This window comes from Lissotriton vulgaris, unplaced genomic scaffold (assembly GCF_964263255.1).
Source record: "Lissotriton vulgaris unplaced genomic scaffold, aLisVul1.2 SCAFFOLD_1849, whole genome shotgun sequence".
In the NCBI taxonomy this organism is placed as follows: Eukaryota; Metazoa; Chordata; class Amphibia; order Caudata; family Salamandridae; genus Lissotriton; species Lissotriton vulgaris.
In genome coordinates, this window is record NW_028253537.1 from 128779 (window position 1) to 143196 (window position 14418).

The 14418-nt window shown below is 46.6% G+C and overlaps 1 protein-coding gene and 1 long non-coding RNA gene across 2 annotated transcripts in view; both read right to left on the bottom strand.

Moving 5' to 3' along the window:
• The window catches only part of LOC147660933 (nucleobindin-2-like), a 203590-nt gene that overhangs the window by 98293 nt on the left and 90879 nt on the right, over positions 1 to 14418 (bottom strand). The window lies entirely within an intron of this gene.
• On the bottom strand, positions 2105 to 5110 carry LOC147660934 (uncharacterized). Its single transcript, XR_015306113.1, has 4 exons — positions 3451 to 5110; positions 3230 to 3386; positions 2499 to 3165; positions 2105 to 2402 (listed from the first exon to the last, which is right to left on the bottom strand). It is a non-coding gene; the product is annotated as an uncharacterized LOC147660934 (long non-coding RNA).

Consider the following 14418-nt stretch of genomic DNA (forward strand, 5'->3'; position numbering starts at 1 on the left):
CTTGACCTCCGGATCCCCCATATGAGCACCCCACCCTAGAGTGGATGCATCCGTTATCACTGTGGCCACCAATGGAGGCAGTTGAAAGGGCTTTCCTTCAGACAGATTGCCTTCCACGCCCCACCAAGTCAGATCCGCCGCAGCTTCTCTGGAGATCCTCACAGACTCCCCGAGATCTCCATTGTGTTGATACCACTGCCAGCGGAGGCACCACTGAAGTGCCCTCATGTGCCAGCGTGCATGGTTGACCAACAGAATGCAGGAAGCCATCAGACGAATTATCTTCAGGACTGGAACGACCGCTCCATTGTAAAATAAAGGAATCATATCCTGTATGTCGCGAATCCTTTAAGGAGGAGGGAATGCCCGACACACAGTTGTATCCAGTACAGGTTGAACAGGTTGCGCTGGGAGGGCACCATGTGAGATTTGGGCACATTTATCGAAAAGCCCAACATGTACAACAATTGAGTTGTGCATTGCAGATGGAGCACCTTCTCTAGAGATTCAGCTTTGATCAGCCAATCGTCCAGATAAGGGAATACTGGAATCCCTGACCTTCTGAGATGGGCCGCCACCACCGCCACCACCTTGTTGAAGACTCGAGGCGCAGTAGTAAGACCAAACGGAAGGACGGCAAAATGGTAATGTTGCGAACCCACCATGAAACGGAGATACTTCCTGTGCGACTTCAGGATAGGGATGTGGAAAGAAGCATCCTGCAAGTCGATCGACACCATCCAGTCCTCTTCCAGCAGCGCCTGAAGAACCTGCGCAAGGGTGAGCATCTTGAACTTCTCCTGTTTCAGATAGAGGTTCAAGATCCTGAGGTCCAGGATTGGACGAAGCCTGCCATCCTTCTAGGGAATCAGGAAATACCGGGAGTAGCATCCCCGACCCCTTTCCTGCTCCGGTACCACCTCTATCGCACCTTCTCTTAGTAACGCCAGGACATACTCCTGCAGAAGCAGCAGGTTGTCTTCTGAGCAAAATCCTTGACAAGGAGGGTAATTCGGAGGGAACACCCGAAAGGGAAGAGCATACCCATTCTCCACGAGATTGAGAACCCAAAGGTCCGATGTGACCGATTCCTAATCCCGCAGAAAATAGGTAAGCCGACCCCCCCACAGGACCTGCATGATCCGGAATGGCGGATCTAGGGGTGCTTTGCTGGTGTTGGAGGGGGTGGGAAGAGGAAGAAGAGGAGGAGGAGGAGGAGGAGGAGGAGGAGGAGGAAGCTTGACGTCCGAGAATGAGCTCTCTGTCTGCCCCTGTTAGATTTGTACAGCGGATTTTGCTGCTGCTGTTGTGACTGCTTGTAGGAACGAACGGAGGACTTTCCGTATCCCCCATACCTTTTGCCTACAGTTCCCCGGGATTGCAAACCCAAGGATCTGGCCGTAGCTCTGCTGTCCTTGAATCTCTCCAACACAGCATCAGCCTTTTTCCCCGAAAAGGCCCAAACCATCAAAGGGTAGATCCATTAAGGCAGCCTGGACATCTGTTGAAAATTCGGAGGACTTCAACCAAGCCGCCCTTCTGGTGGCAACTGAAGAACCCATTACTCTCGCCACTGAGTCAGCAGTGTCTAACCCACTCTGAATGACCTGCCGAGCAGCAGCCTGAGTGTCAACCAGAAACTCATTAAAGTTTTTTCTATCTTCCTCTGAAATCTTAGGAGCCAGCTGTTTGACAGAATCCATCAAAGCATGGATATAACACACCAAGAGACATGTAGCATTTGTTGACTTGAGAGCCATACTCGCAGATGAAAAGACTTTCTTTGCAGCTTGGTCCTGCTTTTTAGGTCTCGTCCTATTCCATTCCGCAAGGAATGAATAGGACGAGCCTATTGGGGCTAAACTAAGAGCTAAACTAAGCTCTGAAAAATGCGGATTTCCAGAAGTGCATGTGGTCTCGTGAACGCGCTTCTATCCGCCTGCCTCGCATCACCACATGAAAGCCATTTGTTGCTTGTTCACACTGCTATCACGGCCGTGCGTGCTTCAAAGGGATCCGCTCACTCCCCCCCCCCCTCGCCAAGAGCTTCACATTTCAAAGAGCTCTCCCCCGCCCCACTCTGACTTCACATTCTTTCTTCCTCTTTTTTTTTTCCTTTCTGTAACGTCCTGGCGCTGTTTTTCTTAGTCTCTGTCTTTCTTTTGCTTTCTCTCTTTTATGCCTCTCTGCCTCAATTTTATTTCCTCATCTTTCTCTAGCCATCTGTCACCCTGACGCTCTCTCCCTGTCTCTCCATCTGTATTTCTCTGCCACTTCCGGTCTGTCTTCTTTCTCCCTCTCTCTGTATCTTTGTGTATCATTGTGTCTGACTTTCTCTCTTCTCCCTATCTTTGACTTTTGTCCTGCTCTGCCTGTCTTTCATCATCTCTCTCTGTCCATATCTGGAATTCCTAATTTCTGTCCCCGATTTTCTTTCTTTCGACATCTCCCTCTCCCGCCACCCTTCCCTGCTGTTTATTTCTCTCTCATCTAGGCACCGAGAATTCCTAATTTCTGTCCCCGATTTTCTTTCTTTCGACATCTCCCTCTCCCGCCACCCTTCCCTGCTGTTTATTTCTCTCTCATCTAGGCACCGAGCTATGGGTGCTCTTAATGTCACGGACAAGCTACAAATGTTCGGTGCTAAGTGTTATTTTTGTGGTGCACGTGTAGTGAAAAACGTCTGACATTAGCTGATGTGAATGACATGGGCAGTAACACTGCATTGCTTTCAGTGCTTACTTTTTGTGTTACTTTCAAACTGGAAAGCTTTGGTTGTGAACATTCACCCGTTTTTTGAAATAAAATCATTTTTGATTTTTGTGTCACAAGCTTCTCAAGCACTCTGCTGGCTCTGAAGGGACACAAGTGTTTTTATGGTTACTTCTTTCCCCACACCCACATGGATAGTAGTCATTTTGTTGGCAAAAGTGTTTGGCACAGAAGCTTGGAAACACTTCTGTAGTCAAATGGGTTTAGCAGGTGGTGTTAGTTTCACATTCTGATGGAAGGTCAACTTCGAAAGTAGGTACTTGCGTTAGTCTCACCTCATCAAAGTTATTGGACCTCATCAAAGTTATGTGTTTAAGGACACTTGTGTGTTCTTCCTGTCCCCATAATTACCTTGTTTTCCTTGTTTTTCTGCCCTTCTGCCCTCTGTTAGACCTTTTTTTCTGCCCTTCTGCCCTCTGTTAGACCTTTTTTTGTGCCCTTCTGCCCTCTGTTAGACTCGTTTTTTTCCCCTTGCAACCCCAGCATCACTCAGCGCAACCCCTGCATTACTCAGCGCAACCCCAGCATCACTCAGCGCAACCCCAGCATCACTCAGCGCAACCCCAGCATCACTCAGCGCAACCCCAGCATCACTCAGCGCAACCCCAGCATCACTCCGCGCCACCCCAGCATCACTCCGCGCCACCCCAGCATCACTCCGCGCCACCCCAGCATCACTCCGCGCCACCCCAGCATCACTCCGCGCCACCCCAGCATCAATCTCTGCAACCATTCAACAACTGGTTCAAATATGTTCTCTCAATGTTTCAAGCTTTATTACAAATGTCACAAAAAGATGTTAATATTTCACTGAAAATAATCTTCACAAAATATTATTTACTAAAGTTAAAGCTATTGCCATTATAAATTAGAATCACTTTTATTTAAGTATTAATTATTTAAAAAAATTAAAAGCCATTGTTATTTGTAATATCAATACATCTAAGTCACGTAAATACAAAACATGTTGCATTACAAATGCTTTAGGTGTCACATTTGCAAAAATTGGCATTGTAAATGACAAAGCTATTAATTTAGCTATTTTCAAAACCAACACAAATAAAAAAGTTGTCATTTACAAGACCAATAGCTCAAACTTTCATAATGCGAGACCTATTGCATTGCAAATGCTTGTTTGATTCCTTGTCCCCAGGCACCTGAGAAAAGGAACCTGCAGATGTTTTCGAGCAGGCAGCCTGTACAACCAAGCTCTCTGGCAAAAGATGCGAAGATAAAAAGTATGGGTCACCAGGAGCCACACTATCTTCTCGCAACAGCTTTTGAAACAGCAGGAGCTGTAAGAGGTCTATTCCACACTTCTAAGATTGGCTCAGTCGAAGCCGCATTGAAAGGAAGCATGGGCTCAACAACAGAGAATGGCAAATGGAAAACTAATGTCAAAATGTTCGATTTGTACTCTGCAGTAGGAAGAGTTACGTTCAATAGATCCGCCGCCTTCCTGATGACTGCATGGTATGGAGTCACATCCTTAGAAGGGGCATCAGAGACAGAGGCTAAATCCCAATCAAGAGAGCTCCAGTCCACTGGCCTCCCTTAAATCGTCAAAGAAATCCTCAGACTCGTGCAGCTCACCCTCTTCCATCTCAGCTTCTCTGTACCTTTGCTTCTCCAGGAGTCGCTGGGCCTCACGCCTCAACCTCTCCTTCGGGAACGGCGTCGGCGGATCCGGAATCAACTCTGCCAGAGCGGGCGTCGAGCTCCGAGCCGGAGGACCAGGCCCCTGTTCTCGAGGTCGGACCGGAACCGGCCGCCGAGAAATGGCAAGGCGGTGTCGGAGCCAGCATAAATGGCAAGAACGGCGCCGAAGCATAAGACTGGGGGACTCCCAGGTTAAACGCCATCGAACCCATGGGACCAACCGGTGCTCCAGAGGGTACAAGGCTCTTGAATAGACTCCATACATTGCGTTTAAAAACTGTGTAGGGGGGCCGGAAAAGGAGGGTATGAACCCACAGGCTGCTCTCCAGGAACTGGAGTCATCTCGACCTCTACCTCGGGTTGGTGCACCGGAGTCGTCGAACCCTCTGGCAATGGAGCCTCTTATTCCTCTCGAGTTGGTGATCGAGACTGAACCGGAGAGGGATTAGACACCGGAGCCGGTGAATGCTCCGGCGACTCCATAGGCGAAGCCTCACCTTCCGGATTCAGAACTTCTGGTGAAGGAGAAATCTCATTCTTACGATGTCTTCTCATTGGTGACTTCGGTCTCGAATCCGAATACTTCCCAGATTGATGTTGTGATCCATGCTTCCTCTTCTTGTGCTTCTTTTTAGCCGATCTGGAAGCATGCCCCGATGACGACCTCAAGGGCGACTTCGAACGAGACCTCGACCGCCTTGACCTCGAGCTCTTCCTGTCTTTTTTACCTTTCATCTTGGCAACCAGGAGCTTCGCGCCTCTCTCTCACGAAGGGCCTTGGGAGTCATCTTCTTACAGGATGGCACCCCTGGACATCATGGTCCGAGCTCAGGCACCAAACGCAGTCTTCATGCGGGTCCGTGATCGACATCATCTTACCGCATTCACCACACAGCTTGAATCCAGTCTTCTTCAATGGCATATCGCCAGAAAAAAGTGATACAAGAAACACGAAATCCAACAAACAGTAACAAAGTTACTATCAAAGCTACAGAGGATCCCTCGAAAACAGTTAGCGTTGACGACGCGGAACAAAGGGAACTGATGTCATCACACCGACGTGGGCCTATTATGGTGTCGGTGACGTCAGCGGAGCCGAGCAAGATGCTGTGCTTCTGTGACGTCGTCAACGTCGGCGCAAAGCTACAAAAATAATTTACGAATGTTGCTGACCCAGGGGATATTCACAAGGTGAGGAATCCACTGGCAGATGTACCATCAGAAACCTGCTACACTTTTTAGACTGTTAATAAACCACTGTTTTACTGTACACTCTGGACCTCATGATTCAAAATTACAAACTGCAGAGCACAGACCAGCTATCGAGCACACCGAGGTGAACTCTGAAATGGTAATATCTGAAGATAATGGTCACAGTCTAGCAGGGGTTAAAACCACTGTGTAGCTCAGAAAGAGTTTTTTTTATTTTTTAAAAGATGATTTTGCCAGCATGATGAATGAATCAATTAAAGTATTTATAAAGGGCACTAATACCTGAAGTGCTCCTGGTGCAAGACCGTTATGATCAAACAGAAATTATGGTGTAATAAATTAGTTGAAAGCTTAAGCGAGGAAATTAGAAGCCTCTGATCTGATGATCTGAGCATGCAAGAAGGTACATGGGTCACAAATCTGTTAAACAGAAAAAGGGAGCACTGTGAATGTGTACAGTGATGCATCATACACAACTCCTTCCATCGGTCTGTCAGTCAGTGACGATGTAACAGTGTCTAGCAACTGAGCTGCAAAGGTTACGACCTACCCAGAGGTGCGATGCAGGGTTTTGCACAACTTGCAGCCTAATAATCCAAACAGGGCAGGAGAGGCGAGTGGTGCCACTGTAAACCCCCAGGTATCAAATGTAGGTATGGAGCGACTCCGTGAGCTTCTATTAGCCCTCTTTTCCTATATTCTGGCAGAGGCAGAATAAGAATTTGTGCAAGATGTGATAGGGGACAGGGATAGAGACAGAACCAACAAAAACGTTGTCTTTTGCAAATGTTTCTATATGATGAACAGCTGATAAACTGAGAATACAGATACAACAATTCTGAATGTAACAATGTGAAAACAAAACTGAATTGTTGTGAAAAGTCTTTATAGTTGATGAATACAATAAGGTTGACTTTTTTAAATTATCCAAGTAGGTATCAGATAGAGAGATGGTTTACAGAACACCGTAAGAATTCCACTGGCATATAGTCCCAAAAGAAAGACCAAATTTAGAGCTTGTCAGAAAATGCACTCTGTTGCAAACAGGACAGAGAATGCTGTCCGCCAAACTCTTAGTCTGCTCTCACTTCATTTAGAGACGGGCACAAACTCAGTTTACAGTCTATGGGGCATCTATTGGCTCAGTCAAGGAAAGCTTCCTCCAACAGGCAAACTGGAGTAGGGGCGGTCAGAGGAAGGGCATTACAACACCCACCCTTTCCCTGCCCATCACCGCCTGATAAAACATGCCAGTGAGGGGCATAAATATACAATAATGACCCCCACACTCAGAGAGAAAGTTTGGTGAACAGCCACCAAAACAGACAGCAGTTGTTCATTAACTATTTTGTACCCTGAAGGGAACTGCAATAATAGTGGTTGAGTTAAACGCTGGGCTAGTGATCATCTATATATCTGGCGGACAGTAGTCCGTGAGGATGGTGAAGGTAATGTCCTCCGCCACCTTGGGGGACTATACTTTGTCTGGCAAAGTTTAAATAAGGGCCAAGTCCATTTTACTAAACAGTAGAGTAACTGACATGGAGTACTCAAATAATTTAGATGACAGCAAAAAGAAGATGAGGGGCAATTCGAGATTAGAAGTAGTTTACACTAAATAAGCTAATTATCTCTCCAGTAAGAAAACAGCAGTCCTGGAAAAAAAAGAGGACATGAAGTCAACAAGAAACAGGAGCAACAGAGATAGAGAGGTAAATCTGGGAGGGTCCAGAAGGGGAAGATGGACTGTCAAACAGAAATAAACATCATTTTCCAATGCAGATCCGTTTTTGGAATGTATTTTAAAAATGTGCCACCACTACACAAGACTCAATGAAAAAAGAAATTTCGAATTTTATCTTCTCTTACTTCTTTAAATAAGATTAACACTGACTGCAACCTGTCTCCACAAAATATGTTTACCTAACAGAAAAGGTTTGTTAAGCAGCGAATGAGAGGCACTTTCCAATACAAGGCATCATAGGACTGGAAGCCTCGAGATCTTTTAAGGGCACAGGATTGCCCGCTTTAATTGAGGATCCTATAATGAGGAAATATCACTTCTGACTCAGTCATACATAGACAACAGCATTAGACAAATAATTGCCAGTACCAAAATGGAGTAAATCGATTGTGATCCAAAACATTAGGGCTAAAAGGTGTGACAACCCTTAATGAAGTGAGGGAGAGCAGTACATGTGATACAAAAAAAGGAAAAAAGGAAAAAGGTAGCATTTACCTTCTATACAATATAGCAATAAATGCAATGAAGAACGGTATAATAAGTACTGCTGTATAAGGCACCAGCTGTAACAGATCATGCCCATCATAACTTACTGGTTTAATTTGTGCAAGAAGTGTATCCTTAGCTCAGTTAGGCAACAGATGGACTTTAACTACAACTCAATTCATAACTTAAGCAAGCTTTGAAAAAGCCAAGAAGTCTGCCTATTTTATAAGTGAAAGAATCTTTGTGGATTACATTCATTTGCATAGTATGTGCATACATGAGTGGATGGTTTGATTAATGAATGTGTGACTGTGTGTATGGAGGATGGAGACAGATTACACCAGTCTTCAAAAGCAGTCATCATGTACTGTGGTATTGTTAATCAGTACTGCACTTATGTCAGCTTTGGAAACCTGTAAGGGATTGAAATCACTATATTAATAATGCAATAACAAACAGTTATGTTCTGTGGTAATGTCATCCTGCCCTATACTGATGCTATCAATACTTTATATTAAAGTTAGTCTGTTCTATTATATTAGTGAACTCTGATAATCTAATAGGACATCACGACTTCGGCAGTCTACTTTAGCTACCATCATGTCCTTGGTTTAGGTCAGCCTGTCCCTCAATGTAATCACGCCCAACTGTAAGTATAGTTTGCCAAATATTATGCCATCAAGATGTACAAAAAGTAAAGTCTGCCTACAGCGAGGTCATTGTGACTTACATTTAAATCAGTTCATCCTTTGACCTCACTTAAACATAACCAAATACAGTGACGACAGACCACTAGGGAATGAGAATGCCAAAACCACACAGGGCATCCAGATCCCTAAAAAGCTAAGAGATCATACAAAAGGTAGAAATGCTATGCAAATCACTACTGCAGACATTTAATTAATCCTTTAAAAGTGGAATATTGCCGCCAACAATGTGAGAGGGTGAAATTTGTATGATGCCGAAGCTAAGTGGGGACAGTCAGGACCCGGCAGCATATCGACCATTGACAATGATTAACACAGATGTTAAAATCTTACGTAAAGTGCTGGCCAAAAGGCTGGAGCCGCACATGGCTTACCTGGTTCAGGAGGACCAGTGCAGTTTTATCCCGGGTCGTAGCACCTCTATGAATATACGATGTTTAACACATATATTGCACAAGACGAGTCTCCATTGACCTTGAAAAAGCGTTTGGCATGGTGGGCTGGGGCTATCTGTTCGAAATTCTCAGTGTGATGGGGGTTGGGCCACGATTCTGCAAAATGGTAAGAATACTTTATACGAACCCAGCGGTTAGGGTGCGGTTTGGCCAAAACCAGGTCAGTGCAGCGGATGCTGGGACTAGGTACACGGCAGGGATGCCCAGTCGCCACTGCTGTTTGCTCTGGCTATAGAGCCAATGACGGTATGGGCTAGACGAGATCTAGGTCATTGGGGCATACAAACAGGGAATAGTACCCATCTTATTTCATTATATGCGGATGATGCGCTGTTTTAAGTCAAGTCCCCGCACGATTCAATCCCGAAATTGCTCCGGTTGTTGGACCAATTTACAACATACTTAATAGGCGCAAGTGCCTGGAGTACCCCCTGGCCAAATTGAGAGAATGTTATGTGGTGGAATTGCCTAATCTGGGAGTGAGATGGGAGATGGATCACTTCAGATACATGGGGGTGAAGGTGGCGCATGGGGATGTAAAATTACTACAGCTTAACATGACTAGGGTAATTGATTCCCTGAGAAGCTCAGTGGATTTTTGGAACACGCTGCTGCTGCTGCCTCTAATGGGTAGAATAGCTGTGGCAAAGATGGTGATGCTACCTAGATGTTTGGACGTTTTACAGAAAGCATTGTGTGCAATCCCCACGAGGGTGTTTCAGCAACTGAACTCACTATTAATATCCTTGCTGTGGGTGGGGAAACGCTGCCGGGAAACGCTGCAGAGTAGCGCTGTCAGTCCTCTCGTAGCGATAGGAGTAGGGGGGTGTTTGGGGGGCCTAGGTTTGACTTAGATTATTAAGCAGCACATCTTCAACATGCTTCGCAAAGGTTGCATGAGGGCGGCAACTGGGAAAATAAAGCTTACTTGGAAACCGGTGCAACCAGAGAGCTTACCGGTTAATCTGATGGAGGGTGCATGGGTGAGTGTAGACCTACCATATGTGGTCCGTCAAACGGCCTTTCTGTCTCAGACATTTGTGGAACGGGTGTTGGGGCGGACTCCATTTCATCCGGAGTTGCCGGTCTGGCAGCTAGTTCCAGTGCGTAGGATGATAGAGAATATGTCCTTCCAGGCCTGGAGGGAGGGTGGATGTATGGTTCTGGCAGACTTGTATGTGAATGACACCTATATTACCTTTGAGCAGGCATGCAAAGGATTTGGCTTGGGGAAGGGGCAATTTCTTCAATTTGCAGGCCTAGTGGAACTGGCCAGGGTCACATGGCCTACTTACCTGCCCCAGACTACAGAAACCCTAGATATATTGTTCACATGTGGCGGTGGACTTTGGCTAGCGTCGTTACGCCATGAGTGTGGAATAGAGATCCCTACCTCTTAAGGCAAGGGACGCTTGGCACACAGATCTGCAGACACCTTGGTCAAAGAAAAGTTGGGCGAGGATATGCACACTAACGCACAAGGTATCTTGTAATGCCCGACTGAAGCTATTGCACTATAATTTTGTACAACAAGTGTATAGGACCCGTGTTAGGCTCCACCGGATAGATGCCAGTCGGTCGCATGAATGCCCTACATGTCGCAGGGCCCGTTCAGAGTTTATGCATCTGGTGTGGGAATGCCCAGAAGTACAACAGTACTGGATTACGGTGGTAGTAAGAATCCGTGAAGGGGTGGGAATAAAGTTAGAGGCTACGCCAGAGCAGTGCCTCCTGGGGCTGGTCCCGCAATGCAACAAAAAGAAAAGGGCCAATAAATGAACACAGTTAGCACAGGTGTTGGCTAGACGGAGGGTGGCAATATGCTGGATAGGAGAGCAGGCTCAGACGTTCGAAAGATGGATTAGGGATTTGGGAGCGTGGTCCCTTGCGGAAGAACCGCATATGAAGGCCTGTCGTAAGGATGATAGAGGAGGATACTGCAATTTGGAGAGAGCTATGCAGGGTATTGTTAACTTTATTGGGGCCTGGAAGTAAGCAGGACAATGGAGCAGATAGTAGTAACATGTAAAAATTGTTGCTTGGGCAACACCCTGGCTGTGTTTGATGCTGGGTATACTGCTGTGCCATAAATAAACAATTGTTACTTACCTGTACACAGGTGGTTCTCCAGTATTGGTGTCTTTCATAGATTCACATTCTTGAATATTCCCCATCGTCAAAGTGGGAGTCCCACAGTAAATAAAATAGCAATAACATACTAATAACATATGTATGTAAATACATAAAATAAAATATATACTAGAAAAAACAGTAAATACCCAAACCCAATTCCTACATAGGAATATATGGTAGAGAGAGAAAACACTTGTAACACATCCTGTCATTATGTAGTCCAAACTGCAGCCAATCAGTCACCAGCACCCCTCCAGAAACTTCTCCTCAGAGCTCAGTCCCTCAGATTTTCGTTGCACAAGAGTGACAAAAGAGTCTATGAGGAGAAGCGAGCCTGTGAGGGGAGGTGGGTGGGTCGCATGTGAATCTATGAAAGACACCAATACTGGAGAACCACCTGTTTACAGGTAAGTAACAATTGTTCTTCTCCAGTATTAGGGTGTCTTTCATAGATTCACATGCTTGAATAGAATAGAGAGCAGTAACAGCCGAAGAGGCCCGAATCATCATGCAACAGCATGGAAGAAAGTCAATGAGACAATAATACAGTCATGCAAGTACTGATAGCAATCATATTAAACCATAATGGAGGAGAGAAGACAGAGGCTCACCTTAGTTAAAAAGATGGCGAAGCACTGCCTGTCCCACTGCTGTATCCGCATCGTTGATGGCATCCAGGCAGTAGTGTTTCGTGAACGTGTGCCTGTTGGACCACGTGTCTGCTCTGCAGATCTGATGAAGCGGCACACCAGCAAACAGGGCAGTAGAGAATGACATCGCCCTGGTGGATGAGCCCTCACTGAAGATTGTAGAGGCTTGCTGGCTTGCTGATGGCAGAAGATAATGGCTGAAGAGATCCAACGTGCAATAGTTGGCTTGGTAACAGGGCGCCCTTTACGCATGCGTCCATAGGCAATGAACAGTTGATCGGACCTGCGAAAGGGGGCTGTCCTGTTGATGTAAAATTTAAGGCATCTTTTAATGTCCAAAGAGTGCAATCGTTGCGCTGCCGGAGACTGAGGATCGGCACATACGTTTAAGAAAACAGGTTCATTAAGATGGAAATCCGTAGGCACCTTTGGAAAAAAGGTAGGGTTGGTGCGAAGCACCACACAGTCAGATTTGAATTGGAGAAAAGGAGGTTTAATAGTGAAAGCGTGAAGATCACTCACACGTCGTGATGATGTCAGAGCAAGGAGAAGAGCTACCTTCCAGGTTAGAAACTTTAAGTCCGCCCTGTGGATAGGCTCAAATGGCGCCTTCATCAGTTGGGCCAAGACGACATTGAGATGCCAAGTAGGAGGAGGATTCCGAATAGGTGGGAACTTCCGGAACAGTCCTTTGAAAAACTGAAGAATAACTCTGGAAGAGCAGAGAGAATAGGAGCCATCTTGCCGGAAACGAGAGATTGCCTCCAAGAAAACCCTCAAAGTAGAATGGGAAAGCCCTAATTGAGCTAGTTGCAAAAAGAACAGAAGTAGTTGTTCCGGAGTAGAATGAATAGGATGGATATTAGCAGCCGCACACCAATGACAGAACCTCTTCCATTTGAGCTTGTAGGTCTTAATGGTAGACGGAGCTCTGGCCTGAGCGAGAATGTCTCTGCATTCCGGGGAAATATTTAAATGCGCAAATTCAAGGTGCTCAGGTTCCAGGCCGACAATTGCAGAGAGAAGGGGTTCGAATGGCAAATCTGGCCCTTGTCCATCGTGAGGAGGTCCGCTCGAGGATGGAGGAGAATGGGCTCGCAATGGGACAGAAGAAGCAGCTCCGAGAACCACGCCTGTCGGGGCTATCTGGGGGCAATCAGGAGAATGTGGCACAGCTGTCTCTGCAACATCCACAGCACGCGAGGCACCAACGGAATCGGAGGAATGAGCACCGACTCCCCTTGAATCACAGGAAGGAACGACTTGAGTACCAGAAAAATGGCCATCAACTCCAGCCCGTTGATGTGCTAAGAACGCTGAAGCAGAGTCCATTTGCCTTTGATGGAGAGGCCTTGAAGTTGAGCAGCTCAGCCTTCCAAGGAGGCGTCCGTTAGCGTGAGTTCTGGAGTGGTGCAGAGGAAAGAAGTCCCTGTTGCAAGGTTGGATGGTTGCGCCCACCACTGGAGAGCTGCTCTTATGCGAACGCTGACACTGACGAGGTCGTTGAAAGACCCGGTGACCTGACGCCACTATAAATCCATTTCCTCTTGAATGGGACGAGTCCGCAGCCTGCAATTTGGGATCAGTGCAATGCAAGACGATGCCATCCCCAGAAATGACTTCCGGACTGAAACTGACTGTTTTGCCCGAAGCAGTGACACCAAGCAGAGTATTTTCTGTTGACGCTCTAGTGACACGAATGCCTTTGCCAGCATTGTGTCTAAAGTGGCTCCCAGAAAATTCCTGCAGTGAGCCGGCTCGAACTGGGACTTGGCGGCATTGATGGAAAGGTCGAGAGAGCGAAATACGTCCTGACAAAGGTGAGTGTCTTGAAGCAGCTGGTTGCAAGACTGACTTAAGGAGGCAGTCGTCCAGGTATGGAAAGATTTGGACGCCCTGGAGACACAGGTAAGCTACTACTGGAGCGAATACTTTCGTCAAGACACGAGGGGCGGAACGGAGGCCGAAAGGCAACACCTTGAACTGGAAGTCTCTCCGTCCTACCCGGAAGCGTAAGTACTTCCGATGCCGTGGAAGAATTGGAACATGGAAGTAAGCATCCTGTAGGTCGATGGTGGTCATGAAGTCGCCCATGGAGAGAAGATGCAAGATCTCTACGAGTGTAAGCACGCGGAAGGATTGGCTCTTGAGATAAAGGTTGAGTGCTCGCAAATCCACGATCGGTCGCCAGTCTCCTGTCTTCTTGAGTATTAGGAAAAAACAGGAATAGAATCCCTTTCCCCTCTGATACCTGGGAACCACTTTGACTGCACCTTTTTGGATTAGAAGACGAACTTGATGGAAAAGCTCCTTGAGGTGGGGAGGAGGCGGGCCAGACGTGGAGTGGGAGGAGGAATCTTGACGAACTCTAGAGCATGGCCCTTCGCTACAATGCCCAGAACTCAGCGGTCCAAGGTGATTGAGGACCACTGAGGGAGATTCGACCTCCAACACTTGGGAGGACTAACAATTCATTGTCGTTTGGGAGTGGATCCTCTATATGAAGATTTTCCCCTGTAGGCTTTTGAAGACTACTGCCGGGTGGACTGTTGTTGGTTGGAGGAGTAACGTTGATTACCCTGGTGGTAGGGGCGATAATG